At 48.1% G+C, this 24,422-nt stretch overlaps 1 long non-coding RNA gene across 1 annotated transcript; it reads right to left on the bottom strand.

The window, feature by feature from the left end:
- Positions 1-1,540: 1,540 nt before the first annotated feature.
- On the bottom strand, positions 1,541-24,103 carry LOC141092242 (uncharacterized). Its single transcript, XR_012232728.1, has 2 exons — positions 23,897-24,103; positions 1,541-1,767 (listed from the first exon to the last, which is right to left on the bottom strand). It is a non-coding gene; the product is annotated as an uncharacterized lncRNA (long non-coding RNA).
- Positions 24,104-24,422: the final 319 nt, after the last annotated feature.

Genomic DNA, 24,422 nt, shown 5'->3' with positions numbered 1-24,422 from the left:
CAATATCTGGAAAGGGGAATCGTTTTGTGGGGTCCAGACGAACAAGATTCCGACATTTTTTCCCCCCCATATGAGATCCGGTCACCCTAGTGTACATACATTACATTACTGATCCTGTGATGATCCTGGGTTACATTCTGTATTATACTCCAGAGCTGTACTCACTATTCTACTGCAGTCACTGTACATACATTACATGACTCATGTACTGTATATGTACACTGATAGTTGCTGATCACACTTCCATGTTACTGTTGGACATGACTTTCTCTTTCCATTATGATAAATTCCCACATCTGATCAGGGGAAGACATCATTAATGACTTTGTTGCCTGCAGTAGGGGGTCTCCATCTCTTCTCCTCTGTGCCATACATTGTATTACATGGGGTGCTGGGTCTCCCCTCTTCCATGCTGTAGTTGTATATATAGGATTCCAGGATGTAACAGATGGGATTAATGTCGACCGGGGGGCTCTGTATATTTTCCCTTCCTTTGGTTAATGTCTTTGTGTTTATATTATTACATTTTTGGGCGCTGACTTTTGCTCTGGAAATGAAGCTCATTCATCGGGGCTCATTCACACACAGAGATCTCTTTATTCCTGGGGATGGCACCTTCCTCGCTGAATGCAGGTGGGAACTTTTATTGGAAACTATCGAGTTTGTAGCATCTTTAGGGAAACTTTTCAAAGCCGAGCTGCTAGTTGCTTCCAGATGGGCGGCCCGAGCCGCGCCTGAAAGCGGAGCTTTTCTCTTTAAGGAAAAAACTTTTATGATCCTTCTGAGAGACGCGCTAGAGAGCGGAGCACTCCGCTCACACGGTAATGCTAGATGGTGCACACTGCAGGGTAAGATTACATGTAGGAAACATGGCAGCCGTTCCTTCCTCCATGGGACCGCCGCGCTCCAGATTTTCTGATGGTTTGCACATTTTTGCCACGTTCACATGATCAGTATTTGATCAGTATTTTACATCAGTATTTGTAGCCAAAACTAGGAGTGGAACAATCAGAAGAAAAGTATAATAGAAACATGTCACCACGTCTGTATTATCACCCTCTCTTGGGTTTGGCTTATAAATACTGATGTAAAATACTGACCAAATACTGAGCATGGCCAGATTTGGGAAAGTTACTGGGGCAAAGTCAAGAAAGGCTACGTATTTGTCATGCCCATGGTGTAATGTCATATCCTGTGTGCAACTCTGATATCATTATCATCAGGGGCGGATTAAGGTTGTGTGCCCACGTTGCGTTTTTTATGCAGTTCTGCCGCTTTTTTGCACCTGCGGAAACGCTTAAAAAACGCTAATAAAACGCATCCCCATGCAATCCTATGAGATTAAACAAAATAAATAGAAGAGACAGAAGATTCGGCACTGCTTCTTAACCCCTAAGCAGTTTCATGACTGCAATTCAAGTCCAAAGTCACACACCTGGACCGACCGCCAAACTACCGTCCGAACGGGTGCTCTATCCAGAAAAGCAAACATGTAATCTGATTATGTACAAAAGAGAAAAAAAAGTGATGGCACTCACCGTTCTGTCGTGAAAATTCTTTATTGATTAAAAGGCATTGGCACAGGAGGAACGTATAGAGAGTGGACGACGGCCGTTTCACGCACTTGCGCTTCAACGATCTTTTAAGTTTTTACTTCGGCGACTCGCAAACAAAGGACCTCTCTTGACAATATCAGTTAAATCCTTGTCCCTCTCTAATAAATGCCAATTCTTTCTGATGACACTCCTGATGTAATTTTCCTTTGGACTGAAAGTAAACGAAAAAGTGAAAGGTTTTTTATTTTTTTCTGCAGCAAGGTTTTTATCTGCAACTTTTTGAGAGGCATTCAAGTTATCAACGTGGGACATGGCATTATCTAGAACTGCACTAGGATAACCTCTATTCTCAAAGCATGTTTTCAAAGCCTGTGCTTGCTTCTGATAATCAGCATGTGTGCTGTTAAATCTCTTCAATCTCAGGAACTGTGCATACGGGAGGGAGTTTTTCACATAATATGGATGTGCAAAGAGACCATTAGTGGCAGACGGTTTCCGATAAATTTCCGTGTGCAAGGACCCATCATGTAATGTCTAGGAATTCCAGACATGTGCCCCCGAACTTATATGTGAACTTCATATTCATCTGATTATTGTCATTTAGCCATCCCACAAATGATGAAAAAATAAATTCTGTTCCATCCCAAACTATGAACACGTCATCCACATAGCGAACAAATAAACGGATATGCTTCAGAAAGGGATTGAGAATCGAATAAATATATTTCTCTTCGAAATCCGCAAGGAACAAATTTGCAAACGTGCATGCAATGGGCGTGCCCATTGCGGTCCCCTCTATTTGTTTGTACCAAGTGTCATCAAATTGAAACGAATTGTGGGTGAGGATAAATGACAAACTCTCACAAATAAAATTCACCGTCTCAGGATCTTTTCCAACAATGTGTCTAATAGATTCAACCCCCTGACTAAGGCTACTTTCACACATCCGGTGTGTGGGGTCCGGCGGCGTGCGGCGAAAAGCCGGGCCGTCGGATCCGGCCTGCAGCCGTGACACCGGATGTGTGTGCGGCGTCTGATACGGCTCGGACGTGATTTAAAGGAGCCGCAGCAGGAGGTGGACAGAGACAGCCGCTGAGAGAGACAGCTGCTGAAAGGGAGGTGAGGGGAGGGTAGGAGAGGAGAGGAGAGGGGAGGGGAGAGGAGAGGGGAGGGGAGAGGAGAGGGGGTTGGAGAGAGAGAGAGAGAGACATGTGGGGTTAACACTCAGTGTCCGGGCGAGAGAATCTCTCTCTCTTGCCGGTAGATAGATGCGGTACATTCTGGTATCCTCCATTTTGATACAGGAAAGATGTATATCTTTGTACCGTGTTAGCTATCTACTGGCTAACACGGTACAAAGATATATCTCTCTTGCCGGGCACTTGTGGGGTTAACCCCACAGAGAGATCTCTCTCTCTCACCCAGACACTGTGAGTGTTAACCCCACAAGTGCCCGGCGAGAGAGATCTCTCACAAGTGTCTGGGTGACAGAGAGAGATCTCTCTCTCTCTCACCGGGCACTTGTGGGGTTAACATTCACAGAGTCCGGGCATGCGCTGTGGAAAAAGCCGGTCCGGCGCTGAGAAAAAACGTTGCAGAGAACGTTTTTTCCAGACGCCGGACCGGCTGTTTTTGCCGGATCTGGCAAAAACCGGATACGCCGCATAGGCATCAGGCGCGATGCGGCGATAATGAAACTCTATGGGGAAAAAACCGGATCCGGTGGCAACAGGTGCCGGATCCGGTTTTTACACTTTTCGCCGCATCGCGCCTGATGCACAAAAACTGATGTGTGAAAGTAGCCTAAGTGGAATTCTGGTATAAAGGCTCTCAATATCAATCGAGACCATGCAGAAATTATCCTGCCAATCAAAATATTTTATGATGTTAATAAAGTCCCTGGAATCTTTAACGTATGAGGGGATTTCTCGGAGTAGAGGGTGTAGCAACCAATCTATGTACTGGGATAGGGGCTCCATGAGTGACCCTATCCCAGACATGATGGGGCGACCTGGGGGGCATGTTTGAGATTTATGCACCTTAGGGATGTGGTACCAGTGAGGTTTTTGCGGAAAAATCGGGTATTAACTTCTCCGCTCTTTGTTTTGATAAAACATTCCTCTCCACATATTTGCGCAAAAGAGATCATAAATTTTCTTTGGACCTAATCGTTGGGTCTGATTTCAATACCAAATATATCACAAGCTCCTCTCCAGCCTCACCTCTGCATGTGCTGTCCTTCTGACTGCTCACAAGCTCCTGTCCTGCCTCACCTCGGCCTGTGCTGACCACCTGACTGCTCACAAGCTCCTCTCTTGCCTCATCTCGGCCTGTGCTGACCTTCCCCTGACTGCTCACAAGCTCCTCTCCAGCCTCACCTCGGCCTGTGCTGACCTCCTGACTGCTCTCAAGCTCCTGTCCTGCCTCACCTCGGCCTGTGCTGACCGCCTAACTGCTCATACGCTCCTCTCTTGCCTCATCTCGGCCTGTGCTGACCTTCCCCTGACTGCTCATCTTCTGCCTCACCTCAGCCTGATCTGACTCCTGATTGCTCACAAGCTCCTCTCCAGCCTCACCTCGGCCTGTGCTGACCTCCTGACTGCTCTCAAGCTCCTGTCCTGCCTCACCTCGGCCTGTGCTGACCGCCTAACTGCTCATACGCTCCTCTCTTGCCTCATCTCGGCCTGTGCTGACCTTCCCCTGACTGCTCACAAGCTCATCTCCTGCCTCACCTCGGCCTGATCTGACTCCTGACTGCTCACAAGCTCCTGTCCTGCCTCAGCTCGGCCTGTGCTGAACTCCTGACTGCACACAAGCTCCTCTCCAGCCTCAACTCAGCCTGTGCTGACCTCCGGACTTCTCACTGTAGTGAAACCTCCACCAGGGGGAGCTGGTGAGGGAAGAGAGGTTACACACTAAGAGCAGCAACCCTGAGCAACAGCACAGGTGCCACAGGTAACGAGAGAGAATGGTCAGACGAACCGAGTCAGAAACTAGCAGGAGCAGACGTACCAGAAGGAGCATCAATACACGTAGTCAAAATACCAAGCCGAGAGTCAGAAAGCCAGAACATGAGCACGGGGTCCAAAACGTGAGACGAAATACATGGTCGGGGTACAAGCCGGGGAGTCAGATGCCAGAGAGGGAACGTAAAAGCAGAGACGAATACCAAGAGACGGGGTCAGAATTCAGTCCGGGTCATACACGTGAATATCAGTCAGAGGCAGGAGGATCACCAAGGTACAAGGGTCAGAGGCTCTAAACTGGAAGCTTGAGCTATCACTAACACTGGTCAGCAGGCTGTGAGAGACTGAAATAGCCCAGCTAGCTCCAGAACGAGGCTGAGGAGATTAACTCCCGCATGACCAGTCCGGAGTGAAGACAGCAGAAAATAAACTCCGGACTGGACCATGACACTCACAAGCTCCTCTCCTGCCTCACCTCGGCCTGTGCTGACCCGTTGACTGCACACAAGCTCCTCTCCTGCCTCACCTCTGCATGTGCTGTCCTTCTGACTGCTCACAAGCTCCTCTCCAGCCTCACCTTGGCCTGTGCTGACCTTCTGACTGCTCACAAGCGACTCTCCTGCCTCACCTCGGCCTGTGTTGACCTCCTGACTTCTCGCAAGCTCCTCTCCTGCCACACGTCGACATGTGCTGACCTCCTGACTGCTCACACGCTCCTCTCTTGCCTCATCTCAGCCTGCGCTGACCTTCCTGACTGCTCACAAGCTCCTGTCCTGCCTCACCTCGGCCTGTTTTGACCTTCCCCTGACTGCTCACAAGCTCATCTCCTGCCTCACCTCGGCCTGATCTGACTCCTGACTGCTCACAAGCTCCTGTCCTGCCTCAGCTCGGCCTGGGCTGACCTCCTGACTGCACACAAGCTCCTCTCCAGCCTCACCTCGGCCTGTGCTGACCTCCTGATTGCTCTCAAGCTCCTGTCCTGCCTCACCTCGGCCTGTGCTGACCTCCTGACTGCTCACAAGCTCCTGTCCTACCTCACCTTAGCCTGTGCCGACCTTCTGACTGCTCACAAGCTCCTCTCCTGCCTCACCTCGGCCTGTGCTGACCTGTTGACTGCACACAAGCTCCTCTCCTACCTCACCTTGGCCTGTGCTGACCTCTTGACTGCTCACAAGCTTCTCTCCTGCCTCATCTTGACCTGTGCTGACCTCCTGACTGCTCACAAGCTCCTGTCCTGCCCCACCTCAGCCAGTGCTGACCTCCTGACTGCTCACAAGCTTCTGTCCTGCCTCACCTCGTCCTGTGCTGACCTTCCGACTGCACACAAGCTCGTCTCCTGCCTCACCTCGGCCTGTGCTGACCTCCTAACTGCTCATACGCTCCTCTCTTGCCTCATCTCGGCCTGTGCTGACCTTCCCCTGACTGCTTACAAGCTCCTTTCCTGCCTTACCTCGGCCTGTGCTCACCACCTGATTGCATCACCTTGACCTGTGCTGTCCTCCTGACTGCACACAAGCTCCTGTCCTGCTGCACCTCAGCCTGTGCTGCCCTCCTGACTGCTCACAAACTCCTCTTCTGCCTCACCTTGGTCTGTGATGACCTCCTGACTGCACACAAGCTCCTCTCCTGCCTCACCTCGGCCTGTGCTGACCTCTTGACTATGGAGGGCCCACCGGGGCCGTGGGGGTACTGGGCCGTTTCTTAAGGGGATGTGTCACGGCAGCAGTGAACTAGTCCGTGGCCCTGGGCATCCAATAAAAATGATGGAAAGGGGAAATAATAGTTTATGAGGGATAATTTGTGACACCACCTGTGGTTTTCGTCAAATAAGGTGTTAGCCGACGCTGCAGATTCAGTCCGCTGGGGCCTTTGTTGATGCAGATGAGTTGGTTCAGCTCTCCACAGGCAGAGCTGGGCCCCAGGGCAGTTGTAGTGATATGATTTAAGATGGTAGTGGTGGTAGTGCAGGGTGGATAGCGCAGTAAATTATTCTGAGGACACAGCAGAGTGCAGACTTCACACTTTTACTCACAGTTCAATTGTTACAGTCCCCAGCCGGGGTGCTGTGTCCTCCAGGCTTGTGGTCCAGACAGTTCTCAGGTAGCTTGGGGTGTACGTTGCCAGGGCTCCCTTTGATGTTCCTTTCCTGGCCATCTCACTACGCTGGCTACCTCCTCTCCTGTCCTGCGTCTTCACACACAGTGTCCTGAGCCAGCAGACTCAGATCTTGTCGGGCAACGTTGGTCAGACCCCTGGATCCTATATGTCTGCCTCTTCGGCGAATGAGTGTGGGGTCGACTGCAGCACTTAAAGATACTGCTGCCTCTGGTTTCCTAGCTGAATCCTTAGTTTTTCCACTAGTTTTTGGGCCGGTCCCCTAACTGCAACCTGGTCCCTCCACCGACCACGCCAGTGGATGCGGGCCCCACGGATGGATTGCTCACTATCCATGCCCCTAAGACCTCTTCTTCCTCTCCTCCTGGAGCTTTCCTTCCTTTCTTCTCTATCTTCACTCTGTCTCTGTCACTCTCTTTAGTCTGGAGACAAGCTGCACTCAGCTTCAATCTCCGCAAGCGACTCCTCTCTCCCTTCTGTCTTCTGTCCTCTCACACCACTCTGTGACTGACTCTTTCCAGAACAATCTCTTTCCCTCAGCATTAACTCCTCCCTACAACTGTCACTCCCTTAAGCTCCACCCCTTCTCTACTTTCTCCACCCACACCTAATTAACTCCCCCCTAGCCAGATGAGGACTTGTGTTGGGTGCTGGTGTGTGAGTCCTGGCAATGCCCCTGCCTTACCTGAGAGGAGAGTACCACACCTCTGGATGAAGTGCAGTACCCTGTGACGACTGAGACCACAGGGGCGCCACAGCTGCACACAAGCTCCTCTCCTTCCTCACCTTGGCCTGACTGCTCACAAGCTCCTCTCCGTCCTCACCTCAGGCTGTGCTGACCTCCTGACTGCTCACATGCTCCTCTCTTGCCTCATCTTGGCCTGTGCTTACCTCCTGACTGCTCAACGATCCTGTCCTGCCTCACCTCGGCCTGTGCTGACCTCCTGACTGCTCACAAGCTTCTCTCCAGCCTCACCTCGGCTTGTGTTGACCTGAGTCTTGACTGCTCACAAGCATCTCTCCTGCCTCACCTCGGCCTTTACTGACCTGACTACTCACACACTCCACTCCTGCATCATCTCGGCCTGCACTGACCTCCTGACTGAACACAAGCTCCTCTCCTGCCTCACCTCGGCCTTTGCTGACCTTCTCCTGACTGCTCACAAGCTCCTCTCCTGTCGTTCAGAGGATGAAGCCTGATGGCTTGTGAGGTGAGATTAGCAGACACGGTGTGCAGTGTGGATGTGTCTGCAATACTGTGATGCGGCTGCCAGCGCTTGTTCAAGTTTTAATGTACAGTACCAACATCTAAAATAGCAATGAAAAATAGTAGAGTCCAGCTGATAAAAAAGGCTTGCTTTATTACAAAATGCTGTGGTCATTGTATAAATTGCTGACCATTTGGATTTATTGCAGCTTTGACAAAGAACACAGCATGTGTTCGAAACGCGTTGCTGCGTTAATTGGGTGCCATGTATTGTAACTTTACTATTCTTACCATTTTGTAATAAAGCAAGCCTTTTTTATCAGATGGACTCAACTCTACTATTTTTCAGTGATTTGCCAAGTCGTCCGCTTGGAGTCTGTGCTGTTACACACTGGTGTGGTAAGCTGGCAATTTCTTTCTGTTTTCATGTAAAATAGCAGACAGCCGGCAGCCCGAAACAGCTTGTGAGACTTCGGCCTGGGTGGCATTTGCCCCTCTGACCTCCGCCCTAGACCACACCTTCCTGCTGGGATAGAACATTACCATTAGGGCAACCTGGCCATAGCCCATCTCCCAGAACCTCGGGCCCCGGCGGTAGCCCAGATTGCCTTCATTATAGTCTGCTTATGACCATGATGGTCACCATCATCCAGGACAGGCATGAACATGCACACTCATTGGGACTCGCCCTTTACACTGTAACGCAGGTCTTGTTCCAGGACGGGGTGATAGTCCCCCGAGCAGCAGTATATTGGCACCAGTCACTCTTTAGCGGCACGGTTTGGTGACCTGACAGATTGCAATGCCCCTGTCATTGGGTGAAGACCATGCTGCCTGTTCATGTCCACTTACCCACCCCACCATCCCAATCATCTGCCTTACATTCTTCCCATGTCCCTATTGCTTCACCTACACCTCACCCCGATCTGGTGCTCCCTGGCATGATGTTCCGGCACCATATCAATCATTTTGAACCCACTGACTATTATCACTCTATGCCACCACTCACCTCTTTTTGGGGTACAAAGACGTGGGTGTAACTATAGGGAGTGCAGGGGCTGCAGCCTAGTGAAACACTAAGACTGAGTTCACACTATAGGCAGACTTATCATTGTTGTAACTTGTGCGGCCGTATAGTGGCCTAGGAGGTCAGGGGACCACATCCAGCTCCAAAGTAGGTGGGATTGTGCATTATGAGGAGCTCTCGGACTGCAGAAGGCCCCTACATTGTACTAGCACAGGGGCCACCGCTGTCTGTGGCCACCAGTGGTTCACACGTTTATTCAAAACCAAAATGCATCTTTTGGCCACGATTTTTAAAATTACAACAAGGTCACTGTGGATCTACAGCAATCACAGCCACAACCACTGCTCTGCCCATGCCACTGCCCTGACGACACCTGTCTCACCTGACTGCTCTGGTTTTACCGTTTGTCTTGTGAGCTGAGCCATTTTTATCTGCACAGATGGTGCAAGATGGATGATCCGGGTTGTGAGCTCCTGGAGGCTCCTCTGTACCGGCAGCATATGCGCCTCTGTTTGGGAGATGCGGGAGCTCTACGGACTCAGCACCTTCATGCACAGGGCTGCGGATCTGCAGGGCGGGAACAGAAGGTGAACAAGCAGGACACAGATTCAGATAGTGCTGCAGAGTCATTACCCAGAAGATAAATGTACTGCAGCATAACAGAGCTGGGGCGCGGGCGATGATGGGGAGATCGGCTGCTGGGGCTTTGTAGAAACAGTGAACTTCCTGAATATTTACATGGAAAACTTTATAATTGATGATGGAGGGTGCGGTAAACCATGGGGAAACAGGTGTAAAACCGCCACATGCATCTCATCCTGGGATTTGTGATTTATAATCAAAGCTGCAGTGTTCTTGGTTTTCACTTCTGTAGCAACATGTTATATGATGATGTGGCTTCTAGGGGTCTCACTACGTTTATGTTCACTTTTGTCATGTTTGAAACTTGTTGGTTGTTGTGAAAGAGAACTCTTGTAATGGAGGATTGCACATCATGAAATAAACAGCCTGGAGCTACCCACAGAGTGTGATCCAGGACAGGAAACAACAGAACACATCTCATCCTGGGATTTGTGATTTATAGTTAGAGCTGCAGTGTTCTTGGTTTTCACTTCTGTAGCAACATGTTATATGATGATGTGGCTTCTAGGGGTCTCACTACGTTTATGTTCACTTTTGTCATGTTTGAAACTTGTTGGTTGTTGTGAAAGAGAACTCTTGTAATGGAGGATTGCACATCATGAAATAAACAGCCTGGAGCTACCCACAGAGTGTGATCCAGGACAGGAAACAACAGAACACATCTCATCCTGGGATTTGTGATTTATAGTTAGAGCTGCAGTGTTCTTGGTTTACACTTCAGTTATTCACCGGATACAAGATCTGTGCTTGCTGTCAGTGAGTGGGATTGTTCTACTTCACACCCAGAAGCTAAAAAACCTCTATAAACTCAACAATTCCCACAGCTGAGGGTTTGTGACAATCTTCTGTGAGCTGAGCCTGGCACTGTCACAAGCCTCTGCCGAGCTGGTACAATGTCTCCACCGTTCAGCTCCGCGCTCTGTCCGTGTGGGACACATTGCAGCCATCTTAATTTTACTCATTTCATCAAGTTTCCTTGTGATTTCTTTGGGCCGATCCTTCGCAGATTCTTACAGATTTATTCTTGGAGAGAGTCAGTAATTATCACCCGGTAGCGGAGGATTTACTATTATTAATATTTTACTGTCCTCCTGGCCCTGCGACCGCCCCGGTGATTCATAGTTTATGGTTGTTCGGTGGAGTCTCCAGTCCTTGCACAATATTTACTGCTGTGATTCTTTATTATTATGTTATTGTTACTGTGTATATGTCTTAGAATTATGGCATTATTATATTCTGGGATGGGGATTCACATCCTTACTGTTAGGGCAGCACAGTGGCTCAGTGGTTAGCACTGTACTATACATAGGACAGCACAGTGGCTCAGTGGTTAGCACTGTACTATACATAGGACAGCACAGTGGCTCAGTGGTTAGCACTGCACTATACATAGAGCAGCAGAGTGGCTCAGTGGTTAGCACTGTACTATACATATGACAGCACGGTGGCTCAGTGGTTAACAGTTCACTAAAGGTAGAGCAGCATGGTGACTCAGTGATGAACACTGTAATATATCTATGGCAGCACGGGGGTTCAGTGGTTAGCACTGTACAATACAAGTGCTTCTCACTAAATTAGCAAATCATCAAAAAGTTAATTGGTTTCAGTTCTTCAATACAACAAGTGAAACTCATATATTATATAGAGTAATTACAGACAGAGTGATCTATTTCACTTGTTTATTTCTGTTAATGTTGATGATTATGAAAACCCAAAAGTCATTATCTCAGTAAATTAGAATACTTTATAACACCAGCTTGAAAAATGATTTTAAAATCCGAAATGTTGGCCTACTGAAATGTATGTTCAGTAAGTGCACTCAATACTTGGTCGGGGCTCCTTTTGCATCAATTACTGCATCAATGCGGCGTGGCATGGAGGTGATCAGCCTGTGGCACTGCTGAGATGTTATGGAAGCCCAGGTTGCTTTGATAGCAGCCTTCAGCTCATCTGCATTGTTGGGTCTGGTGTCTCTCATCTTCCTCTTGACAATACTCCATAGATTCTCTATGGGGTTAAGGTCAGGCGACTTTGCTGCCAATCAAACACAGTGACACTGTTCTTTGTAAACCAGGTATTGGTACTTTTGGCAGTGTGGACAGGTGCCAAATCCCGCTGGAGAATTAAATTTCCATCTCCAAAAAGCTTGTTGGCAGAGGGAAGCATGAAGTGCTCTAAAATTTCCTGGTAGACGGCTGCGCTGACTTTGGTCTTGATAAAACACAGTGGACCTACACCAGCAGATGACATGGCTCCCCAAACCATCACTGATTGTGGAAACTTCACACTAGACCTCCAGCAGCTTGGATTGTGGCCTCTCCACTCTTCCTCCAGACTCTGGGACCTTGATTTCCAAATGAAATGCAAAATTTACTTTCATCTGAAAACAACACCTTGGACCACTGAGCAACAGTCCAGTTCTTTTTTCTCCTTGGCCCAGTAAGACGCTTCTGGCATTGTCTATTGGTCATGAGTGGCTTGACACAAGGAATGCGACACTTGTAGCCCATGTCCTGGATACGTCTGTTTGTGGTGGCTCTTGAAGCAATGACTACAGCAGCAGTCCACTCCTTGTGAATCTCCCCAAAATTTTTGAGTAGCCTTTTCTTAATCACTTCAAGACTGTGGTTATCCCGGTTGCTTGTGCACCTTTTTCTACCACACTTTTTCCTTCCACTCAACTTTCCATTAATATGCTTACAGCACTCTGTAAACAGCCAGCTTCTTTAGCAATGACCTTTTGTGGCTTACACTCCTTGTGGAGTGTGTCAGTGACTGCCTTCTGGACATCTGTCAAGTCAGCAGTCTTCCCCATGATTGTGGAGCCTACTGAAACAAACTAAGGGACCTTTTTAACCCCTTTCTGACCTCGCATGGAATAGTACGTCCGATGTCAGATCCCCCGCTTTGATGGGGGCTCCAGCAGTGAGCTCGCATCAAAGCTGGGACATGTCAGCTGTTTTGAACAGCTGACATGTGCCCACAATAGGCGCAGGTGGAATCGCGATCCACCCGTGCCTATTAACTAGTTAAATGCCTCTTTGAAACGCTGACAGCGGCATTTAACAAGCACTTCCGGCCGCTGGGCCGGAAATACGTGCATCGCCGACCCCGTCACGTGATCGGGTGTCAGCAATGCGTTGGCATAACAACCAGAGGTCTCCTAGAGACCTCTATCGTTGTTGATGCCGGATTGCTATGAGGACCACCTGGTGGGCGGCACTCATAGCAATGCTGTAATTCTGCTACATATAGGCGATCTGCTCATCACCTATATGTAGCCGAGGCAATCAAGCTGAGGCAGCTTCTAGTCTCCCATGGAGGCTATTGAAGCATGCCAAAATTAAAAAAAATGTTTTAAAAAATATGAAAAAAAAACGCCCCATTCAAAATAAAACAATAAAAAAAATCACACATACACATATTAGGTATTGCCGCGTTTAGAATCACCTGATCTATCAATAAAAAAAAGGATTAACCTGATCGCTAAATGGCGTAGCGGGAAAAAAAATCAAATTGCCAGAATTAGGTTTTTTTGGTGGCCGCGACATTCCATTAAAATGCAATAATGGGCAATCGAAAGACCGTATCTGCACATACATGGTATCATTAAAAACATTAGCTCGGCACGCAAAAAATAAGTCCTCACCCAAGCCCAGATCACGAAAAATGAAGACGCTATGGGTATCGGAAAATGGAGCAATTTTTTTTTAAGCAAACTTTGGGATTTTTTTTCACCATTTACATAAAAAAGAACCCCAGACATGTTTGGTGTCTAAGAAATCGTAATGACCTGGAGAATCATAGTACACGATATGGTAAAACTAATGATGTATTTCAAAAGTACAACTCGTCCCACAAAAAATAAGCCCTCACATGACCATATTGACGGAAAAGTAAAAAAGTTATGGCTCTGGAAAGAAGGGGAGACAAAAACGGAAACGCAAAACCGAAAAAAGCTGGTTTCATTAAGGGGTTAAACGCTTGGGAAGCCTTTACAGGTGTTTTTTTTTTATTATTCTAATTTACTGAGATAATGACTTTTGGGTTTTCATTGGCTGTAAGCCATAATCATCAACATTAAGGCCGGGGTCACACTGGCGAGGAATACGGGAGAGTGAGAGGCGCTAAGAGCACGCATTAGACACGGACCAATGATTCTCTATGGGGTCACTCGCACCAGCCGTATATTTCTCATCCGTATTCTACGCTCCGTGCCACTCGCAGCATGCTGCGATTGTCAGCGTACTACGCCCGTAATACGCCAATGCAAGTCTATGGGTGCGCAAAAAATACGGATTACACACGGACCACACGTGTGACTTGCGAGAAATACGCACCAGGTGTCTTTTATCAAAGCCGGCAATTCAGTGCACGATACAGTAAACTCACACTGACAGGTTTAATAAAGAAATGAAAGAATAGATATAGACACATAGAATACATATATATATATACGCATTCTATGTGTGTATATCTATTCTTTCATTTCTTTATTAAAACTGTCATAGGGCTCCATTATATGTCCATTTTGCAAGCGTGCGAGAAAATCTCACCATACGGATGCCATACGGATTACATACGGATGCTGACATGCGCAAAATACGCGACCACACCTTGCTTACGGATGACATACGGAGCACTGTTTAGGGGTCTGTCATCCGTATTACGCATGTAAAATACTGACCGCATTTTGCGCAGGTTAGTGTGACTCCAGCCTGACAGAAATAAACACGTGAAATAGATCACTCTGTCTGTAATGACTCTATATAATATATGAGTTTCACTTTTTGTATTGAAGAACTGAAATAAATGCACTTTTTGATGATATTCTAATTTTGTGAGAAGCACCAGTATCTAGAGCAGCATGGTGGCTCAGTGGTTAGCACTGTACTATAGATAGGGCAGCATGGTGGCTCAGTGGTTAGCACTGTACTATAGATAGGGCAGCATGGTGGCTCAGTGGTTAGCACTGTACTATAGATAGGGCAGCACGGTGGCTCAGTGGTTAGCACTGTACTATATCTAGGGCAGCATGGTGGCTCAGTGGTTAGCACTTTACTATAGATAGGACAGCATGGTGGCTCAGTGGTTAGCACTGTACTATAGATAGGACAGCATGGTGGCTCAGTGGTTAGCACTGTACTATAGATAGGGCAGCATGGTGGCTCAGTGGTTAGCACTGTACTATATCTTGGGCAGCATGGTGGCTCAGTGGTTAGCACTCTAGTATAGATAGGGTAGCACGGTGGCTCAGTGGTTAGCACTGTACTATATCTAGGGCAGCATGGTGGCTCAGTGGATAGCACTGTACTATAGATAGGGCAGCATGGTGGCTCAGTGGTTAGCACTGTACTATAGATAGGGCAGCATGGTGGCTCAGTGGTTAGCACTCTAGTATAGATAGGGTAGCACGGTGGCTCAGTGGTTAGCACTGTACTATATCTAGGGCAGCATGGTGGCTCAGTGGATAGCACTGTACTATAGATAGGGCAGCATGGTGGCTCAGTGGTTAGCACTGTACTATAGCTAGGGCAGCATGGTGGCTCAGTGGTTAGCATTGCAGCGCTGGAGTCCTGGGTTCAAATCCCACCAAGGACAACATCTGCAAGGAGTTTGTATGTTCTTCCCTATTAGTTTGAGTTTCCTCCCAAAGACATACTTATAATTTATAATGTTAACATAATGAAAATGTTTAGAAAACACTGCAGTATATGTTGGCACTAAAGGAGCAAAGCGAATATTATCTATAGTTACTTTGTATCTCACTTATCAGATGTTTTCTAAGAGTTCTAGTCACTTGGTGTCTTGTGTTATTGTATTGGGGTTCACCTTTCTGACATCTATAGTTATCTTGTCACTTTAGTTCAGGAGTTCTTCATGTTTTCCGTTATCTGTAGTTATTTTCTATCTTGCAGTATTGGGGTTCATACATTTACTGTTAATTCCTTTGTATCTCTCGTATCATTGTAGTATTTGGGTTCGCCTCCTTTTGGACATAGTAATTTCTGGATGTAAGGACGTCCATTTTTGATATCATGGACACTTCATCTCTTCACTGAGTCTTATGGCGCTTGCTTACATGACTTTATATCTCTCCAGAAATGATCAGAGTTTTATGGAGCCCACTGAATGGTACAATGATCTGATGTATATGTGGTGGTGGGTAAAAATGGATCATGATCGACAGCGGATTCTTAAATCATCATGAATGCCACCAGGATAATCGCGGACCGGGGAAACAACTCTATAATCTTCAGAGATTCTGCTCAAATCAGTTTTCTTTACAATAACTGAATGATAAAACCTGAACAATAGTACATGAAGTTCCAGTGAGAAGTTTTCCACCTGACCACTAGAGGGAGTCAGTGCCTCAAGGTCGTATGAGTTCTTTAGTAGGACAGTGACTTTCTTAGCCCTGGTGACCCCTGACCCCAGCACTGGTGATTACAGGGACAGATTCAGGAGGGAACATCCATGGCATTTTCCATGTGTAAAAGTATAAAAAGAAATCCTCAGTGAGTCAGAACTGCACAAATAAACAGTTCATGATGAGCCAGACGGAACCACATCCTGCAGCCGCCGCAATGTCTCTGTGTTTTCACAAGTGTGTTTTGTCCCAAAGTGTAAACACCGCAAATACGTGTCTGGAGAGCGCGAGCGCATACACGTGGCGTAATAATGGCACTGCGGCCACTGATCCTGTGGTGACATCCAATGTATCATTACACCCATCATCCCTGACCCTAGGAGCTCACAATCTAATCTCCTATCACACAATGAATCACTACTCCCATCATCCCTGACCCCGGAGCTCACAATCTAGTCTATCATACAATGTATCACTACTCCCATCATCAGGGCCACCATCAGGGCATTACTGCCCTGACTGGCATATGGGGCCCGGTGGGCAGAGGGGACCCACATCGGGCCCCATCTCATCTGCTCACCGGGCCCTACCGGCAGGCTAAGCCGGGCCCTGGCTAGCGGCAGTTCAACTGTGTGGGCACCTCTACATCCATGGTAACATCCCCTGTCATAGCGCTCAGCGCTGATGCGGGGTCAGTTTGGCGGCTGAACCCTCCTCCCGGCTGTCATTCAGAGGCGGAGCTCGGCACTTGTCTCCTCCCCTCCATGTGTCCGTGGCCGGTCGGATGACTGTCCTACTCCAGGCTGGGGCTTTGGCCGGGTCTCAGTGGGTGGTGTATTCCTCCTCAGTAGCGTCCGGTTAAGAGCGGTGTGTGAGGGTATATGAGGCTGCGGCTCAGCAGGCCCGTACCAGGCCTGGCGGCACAGATATACAGTGTGGTGTGTGTGCAGGGTGTCACAGTGTGCCTGCAGTGTGTGCAGGGTGTCACAGTGTGCCCACAGGGTGTCACAATGTGCCCGCAGTTTGTACAGGGTGTCACATTGTGTGCAGGGTGTCAGTGTGCCCGCAGTGTGTGCAGGGTGTCAGAGTGTGTGTGTGCAGGGTGTCACAGTGTGCCCGCAGTGTGTACAGGGTGTCACAGTGTGTGCAGGGTGTCAGTGTGCGTGCAGTGTGTGCAGGGTGTCAGTGTGCCTGCAATGTGTGCAGGGTGCCACAGTGTGTGCGCAAGGTGTCACAGTGTGCCCGCAGGGTGTCACAGAGTGCCTGCAGTGTGTGCAGGGTGTCACAGTGTGCCCGCTGGGTGTCAGTGTGCCCGCAGTGTGTGCAGTGTGTCACAGTGTGAGTGCAGGGTGTCACAGTGTTCCCGCAGTGAGTGCAGGGTGTCAAAGTGTGCCTGTAGTGTGTGCAGGGTGTCCCAGTGTGTGCAGGGTGTCACAGTGTGCCCGCAGTGTGTGCAGGGTGTCAGTGTGCCTGCAGGGTGTCCCAGTGTGTGCAGGGAGTCACAGTGTGCCCGCAGTGTGTGCAGGGTGTCGCAGTGTGCAGGGTGTCACAATGTGCCCGCAGTGTGTGCCTAGGTGTCAGCCCTGTGTGCCAGCACAGGTCTGTGAGGGGTGTGTGGGTATATTCCAAGGTGGCCAGGTACCCATTGTACCCTCCGCTATGGTAAGCGATATAGGACCTGGGACATAGTGGCCATTGTGGCAGAGAGTGGTAAATTGTCGGGTGTAAGCATGACTTGGTGCCGGCTGGTGCCCACCTGAAAGATAAGGGACAGTGCCAGGGCTAGAGGTCCAGTGATGGCACCTGCTCACCTGGAGGGAAAAAAAAATAATATCACTGGTGATGGCTGTATTACCGGCGTAATCGCATCGCGGAAAAAATCGCAGCATGCTCATTCTTTTGTGCAGAATCACAAAGAATTGCCGCAATTCCGCACCCATAGGAATGCATGAGAATCGCTTACTTCCCGCATGTGGCTATGCCCACCATGCGGGAAGTTAAGCGTCTCATGTGCGGTTGGTACCCACGGTGTGGAGGAGAGGAGACTGTCCTCCAGGCCCTGGGTACCATACCCCTGTAAAAAAAAGAATAAAAAATCGGGGTATATTTACCTTCCGACGTCCCGCGCTGCATTCCCGGCCTAAGCGTTCCCAGTAATGCCTTGCGGCAAGGCCCTGTAATGACGTAGTCTCGCGTGACTCTAGCGGTCTCATGAGATCGCTATAGCAACGCGAGACTACGTCATCACAGGTCTCGCAAGGCATTACTGGGAACGCTGTGGCCCGGGATGGCAGCGCGGGACGCCGGAAGGTAAATATACCCCGATTTTTTTAGCATTTTAACATTCTATCTTTTACTACTGATGCCGCATAGGCGGCCTCAATAGTAAAAAGCTGGTCACACTTGTCAAACACTATGTTTGACGAGTGTGACCAACCTGTCAATCACTTTCCAAGCGATGCTTCAAATCGCTTGGAAAGTGCTTGAATATCGCAGGCGAAAATCGCGGCAAAATCGTGATAATGATCGCGGTAAAATCGTGCGGGGAAAAAAACGTGCGATTTCTAGGAAGGAGTCCGGTTTTCAGTGTTCGGACTTAAACGCTACGTGGGCACATAGCCTTAATGAGTGATTGGTGAGAAGTGGAGTTTTTCCAAGAGAGAGCGGTGGGACTGTGAACAGTTCGAGGGGTGAAGGCGGGGCTGGGGTGGAGTCTGGGCGGAGTCTCAAGGGGGCCCCAAAATTCCTAGTGGCAGCCCTGCCCATCATCCCTGACCCCAGGAGCTCACAATCTAATCTCATTTCACTACTATCATCATCTCTGACCCCAGGAGCTCACAATCTAATCTCCTACACCCAATGTATCACTACCCCCATCATCCCCGACCCCAGGAGCTCACAATCTAATCTCCTATCACCCAATGTATCACTACTCCCATCATCCCCAATCCCAGGAGCTCATAATCTAATCTATCACTACTCCCACATCATCCCTAACATCTTGGTCTCCCTCATAGCTATGTCTCAGCCTGTATGCCTCCCTGGGAGGTGGCTTCTCTCCCTGAGTCCTGCAGTCATCCATCTGGGCCATTTATTTCATATTAATAGGATCTGACTGCAGTACCACACACCGCCTGTAGATAGGGGGCGCTAGTTCTGGAGGAAAGCAGCCATATTTCTGTAATCTTGGACATCATAAAGTTCATGTCAAACATTTTGCATCCAAAAACCCTGAGATGTGAATTGTCCACGGAGGGAGATTTAACTGTTTGCCCTTGAGCACCAGAAGCTGCTCATATAATCGCTGAAGGGTGATCTGACAAATCCATGTGTCACGGCTGTAGGCTTGTCTGTTGGGGTCTCACGCTGAGGCCCCCTCCGTTGGGGTCTCATGCTTAGGCCCCGTCCTTTGGGGGTCTCATGCTGAGGCCCCGCTTGTTGGGGGTCTCACGCTGTGGCCCCGTCCCTTAGGGTCTCGCGCTGTGGCCTCGTCTGTTGGGGTCTCATGCTGTGGCCCCATCCGTTGGGGTCTCACGCTGTGGCCCCGTTCGTTGGGGTCTCATACTGAGTCTATGTTTCTGGAAGAAGGTGGTCATGTTTTCCCATCCTAGACATTCCCTTCTGTCAGGACTTGGGGCACTGGGTGAGAAATGTGCTGACATCCTCTGTGCTGCTGGGGGCCTGCTCTCTATGGTCTCTCTCACAGGATCAAACAATCCTCACCTTACATCCTCTGGGCTGCTGGGGAGGGACTATGTAAATTTAATGGTACGTGCACATGTTGCAGATTCGTGTGCGGATTTTTCCACGTGGAATCTGCAAATCCACAGGTCAAAATGCCTGCAGATTTACTGCGCATTTCTAGCAGATTTCTAGCAGATTTCACCTGAGTTTTTACACCTGCGGATTCCTATAATGGAATAGGTGTAAAAATGCTGCGGAATCCGCACAAAGAATTGACATGCTGCGGAAAATAAACCGTTGCATGTGCACAGCGGTTTTTGTTTTCCATAGGATAACATGGTACTATACATCACTTGGAAAACTGCTGCCGATCCGCAACGTATGCACATAACCTTAGTCTGTAACATTCATCAAGATCAGCTTCAGAAATACTCAGTGCTGCTGTGAAGTCACTCCAACCTCATTCACTATGTGTCTATCGTTCTTTGATGTCTCACAACATCAGCACACTCCTCTCCTGAAATACTCTGTGCTGCCATGGATCCCCCACCTTTTCAATATGTATCTGCCATTGTTTGCTGATAATATGGGGAGAGTCAATCTCTTCTGAAATACTCTGTGCTGCTCCTTGCACTATGTAACTGTCTGTTACCTTCCACAAGATCAGCGTACTCTTCTCCTGAAATACTCTGAGTTGCTCCTTCTAATATATACAGACGTGGCTGCAAGTGTTGGTACCTTTGAAATTGTTCCAGAAAATGAAGTATTTCTCCCAGAACATTATTACAATTCCCCACGTTTTGTTATACACATATTTATTTCCTCAGTGTATTGAAACAATACAAAAACAACTGAGAAAACAAGGCAAATTGGACAAATTCACACAAAACCCCAAAAAATGGACAGGACAAATTTGTTGGCACCCTTAGTTTAATATTTGGTTGCACCCTATAGAATAAATCACTGCAATCAATCTCTTCCTATAACCATCCACAAGCTTCTTACTCCTCTCAGTTGGCATCTTGGATGACTGTTCTTACAATGTTCTCCAGGTCTCTCATATGTGAAGGCGCCTTCTCCCAACAGCAATTGTAAGATCTCTCCACAGGTGATCAATGGGATTTAGATTCAGTCTCATTGCTGCCACTTCACAACTCTCCAGCACTTTGTTTCCATTAATTTCTGGCGGCTTCTTGAAGTATGTTCGGGGTCATTGTCCTGCTGTCACACAAACCCAGCTTTCTGACACTGGTCACTACATTGCGCCCAAAATCCTTTGGTAATCTTTAGATTTCATGATGCTTTGCACACAGTGAAGGCAACAAGTGCCAGAGGCAGCAAGACAACCCCAGAGCATGTGTTCTGTGTTCTTTTGTGTGTAGGCCTCATTCCGTTTTCATTAAGCAGAATGATCTGCTTTACCAAAAAGCTCTATCTCGGTAACATCTGTCCACAAGAAGGATTTTGGCTCATGTACATTTTGGTAAACTGCAGTCTAGCTTTTCTTGTGTTTCTATGTCAGCAGTGGGGTCCTCCGGGGTCTCCTGCCATAGGGTTTCATTTCATTCACATGTGGACGGAGAGTTGGTGCCTACACTGATGCACCCTGAGCCTGCAGGACAGCTTGGATTTCTTTAGACCTTGATTGGGGCTTATCCACCATCTGGACTATCCTGCGTTACAACCTTTCAGCAATTTTTGTTTGCCGTCCACATCCATGGAGCTTAGCTACAGTGCCATGGGTTGTAAACTTCTTGATTATGTTGGGCACTGTGGGCAAAGGAAAATCAAGATCTCTGGAGATGGACTTGTAACCTTGAGATTGTTGTTATTGTTCAATATTGGTTCTCAAGTCTTCAGACAGTTCTCTTCTCCTCTTTCTGTTCTCCATGCTTAGTGTGGCACACACAGATACACAACGCAAAGATTGAGTCAACTTCTCCCCTTTTTATCTGGTTTCAGGTCTGATTTTCATTTTGCCCACTCCTGTTACTTGCCACAGGTGAGTGAGAACGAGTATCACATGCTTGAAACAAAGCTGTTTACCCACAATTTTGGAAAGATGCTAATAATTTTGTCTGGCCAATTTTATGGGTTTTATGTAAAATTATGTAGTTTGCCTTTTTTCTGTGTATTTTTTGTGCTGTTCCAACATACACAAAGGAAATGAACATGAGTATAACAAAACGTGTGGGACAACACAGCATTTAATCTTAATTAGCCAGTGGTCTATTTTCAGTAAACCAGCAGGCATTTGCTTTTAACTTTATGTTAACTCTTCTTGTAGGTTAAATTGATATTTTTAAATTGATGAATAGTTGTTATTTACCTCTTATATCAGCTCCCACAGTTTATTGTACTGTAGGCAGAAGGACCGAGCCGGGGGTACCTGCTTTGTGCCGGGTCCAGAACTGTCGGGGCTGTCTCCTTTGTTGTCCGGGGGAAAGCTTAAGCAACCGGACCGACCTCTGCACTTAGCCTCAGGGGTGTGGCTGAGCGAGGGAAGCGGGAGCAGCACGCGCGGGAACAGGGAGTTCTGGCGGGAAAACGCAGCACGCGGCTGGAAGAAGGGAGAGTTCCTGCTCTGGAGCTTGGTAGCAGTGTAGGTCCATGCCTGGCCGTATCGAATACTCCCCACAGCGACTCTGAGCAGAACCTTGCTGTGTGCAAGCCAGCTACCACACAGCCAGGTGCCAAATGCTCTGTAGCAGTCAGTGCTGCACGCGTTCCGCCCAAGAGGGAGTACTAGGAACATGACCGGGGACTGCTTCCTGAACCCCCCCGTGTATATCTCCGGCAGAGCTTTGAACTGTGCACTACTCCCAGAACTGAAACTCGGACCAGGAAACCCGCCAAAGGCATCAGAGACTGATCGCCGCCGTCAGAACCGGGTTCATCGACGTCTGTAGGACTACACCTTGTTCTCTTTGCACTGACCGTTGTTGGCGCCATCGTCTGACCGGTGAACATTAAAGCTTGGGAGTCATCTGGACCGGATAAGTTACACCTTAAGAAAACTGTTACTACTCTTGTTTGCCTCTATCTTCACCAATTACCCGCCTTGTCCCCGTTTAACCTGCTACCTCCCTGTGTGGAGAAAATATCTATTAAGAGTAAATACGTTAACCCTTGATCTTCCTCCTGTCTGTCACTACATCCCGCAACCTGCTCACAGTACTCTTATCTTTTCAAAACAGGGATGCAGGGTCATTGAACAATGATATTTGCTGATATGTTAATTACACATTATACCAGGTCATGCAGTTTGTTGACTTGCAAACATTGAGGGATAAATTAAATGTGAATAATGACTTGAGGAACAGTTGTGAAGTATAAAAAGGGACATGCCTCTGTAACAAGACATCTAAGAGATCCAGAAACTTTTTACAAAATCACAGGAACACGCTACAGGATACCTGCCACATCATGGCTACATCATAAGGGACACAGATTTGACAATCTACAGGATGCCAGCTGAACGAATACAGATCTGCTTCATTGACCATCACTGTACCCATGAATATGTTTGGGGTAGTCAGTATTTGGATCCACCGGTCACCTGAGCCCCATGGATGTTTGGGAAAGTCAGGATTGGGACCCACCGATCACCTAGCTCCATGGAGATGTTCGGAGAAGCCAGGTTGTGACCCTCTGGTCAACTGGCCTTGTACTTCCATGGACTGTCATCTTCCTATGCTTGTCGTTACCTCCTCTCTGTGCATGACACAGTTGGGGTAATAGGCACTGGAAGCTCTGAAGTCACAGCTGCTCTTATCCCGGTAAGTCTCTGTAATTTTGCACCATTTTGGTAATATGCTGGGACTGTTCTATGTGATATTTGCCTGTTTTGTGGTGCAATAAAGTATTGCCACACTGTTTTACCCTCACCCTGTGTTGTCTGAGTAGCATTACGCCACAGTGAAAGGAGAGCGGGCGTTCGGTGGGATGATCCCTAGTCCATGCGGTTTTGGCTAGTGGATTAGGGCACCCGCTGACCCCCCCCCCCATGTGTAAGTGCAGTAATTTTTTGGAGGAAATACTTCACTTTTTGGAACAATTTCAAGGGTGCTTAGGCCATGACTGTAACTCTCTGATCAAAGAGAGGAGAGTGCGGTGATTATGTGGGCGGTCACACTCTTCCCCTGATGCGGCCATTGTGAGAGCGCCACTGTACGCTGTCATGTGTTGTAGCAGTATTTGACAGTGATCGCCACGTGAAGACTGACAGTCGCACATCCAGACCGCGGTAATGATTTGCGATTTTCTATAATTCCGCAGCCATTGGTAGCTGAAAACACGTGCGGACGGAGATGAAAGCCGTAATCTTACCTCCTCCTAATAGGCGCATGAGCACAAGAGCCAAAATAAGTGCTTTCTCATCCGTTGCTGCATAAAGGGCAATTTTTGCAGTCAGCTCCGTACAGCAGATTGGTTGGAGACGGGCGGCGAGGATTCAGCTTTTGACCTGATCACAATAGAGTAAAGCCCTGCCATCAGGAAGTGGAGAGAAGAAAGTGCAGCTCCACGTACGGTCATTGTTACGTGTTTGTGTACGGAGCGGAACGTGGACAAAAGGGAGGCGGAGCTGGCTGTGCTGCGCCGCTGAAAACACCATTTATGTAATCATAGGTAATCTGCTGCTGGAGGCCAGGGGCAGAAATCATCCCCTGCTGCAAAGAAATGCTAAAAAGTATATTAATAAAGGACTTTGTGCTGTTATTCCCCAACATTATCAAGATGCTTGCAGTCAGTGAATGAGGACATCCTGAAAGCCACTGACTGTCTCACAGCTGAGGGTCTGTTACATTGTTATAAAGTCTAGACACTGATAAGTGCATGTGTTAGGTTGTAGGTT

This window comes from Dendrobates tinctorius, unplaced genomic scaffold, assembly GCF_039654945.1.
Source record: "Dendrobates tinctorius isolate UK_male_01 unplaced genomic scaffold, ASM3965494v1 ptg000058l, whole genome shotgun sequence".
Lineage (NCBI taxonomy): Eukaryota > Metazoa > Chordata > Amphibia > Anura > Dendrobatidae > Dendrobates > Dendrobates tinctorius.
Note: the sequence above shows the minus strand (reverse complement) of the source record. Positions and strands in the feature narration are given on the sequence as shown.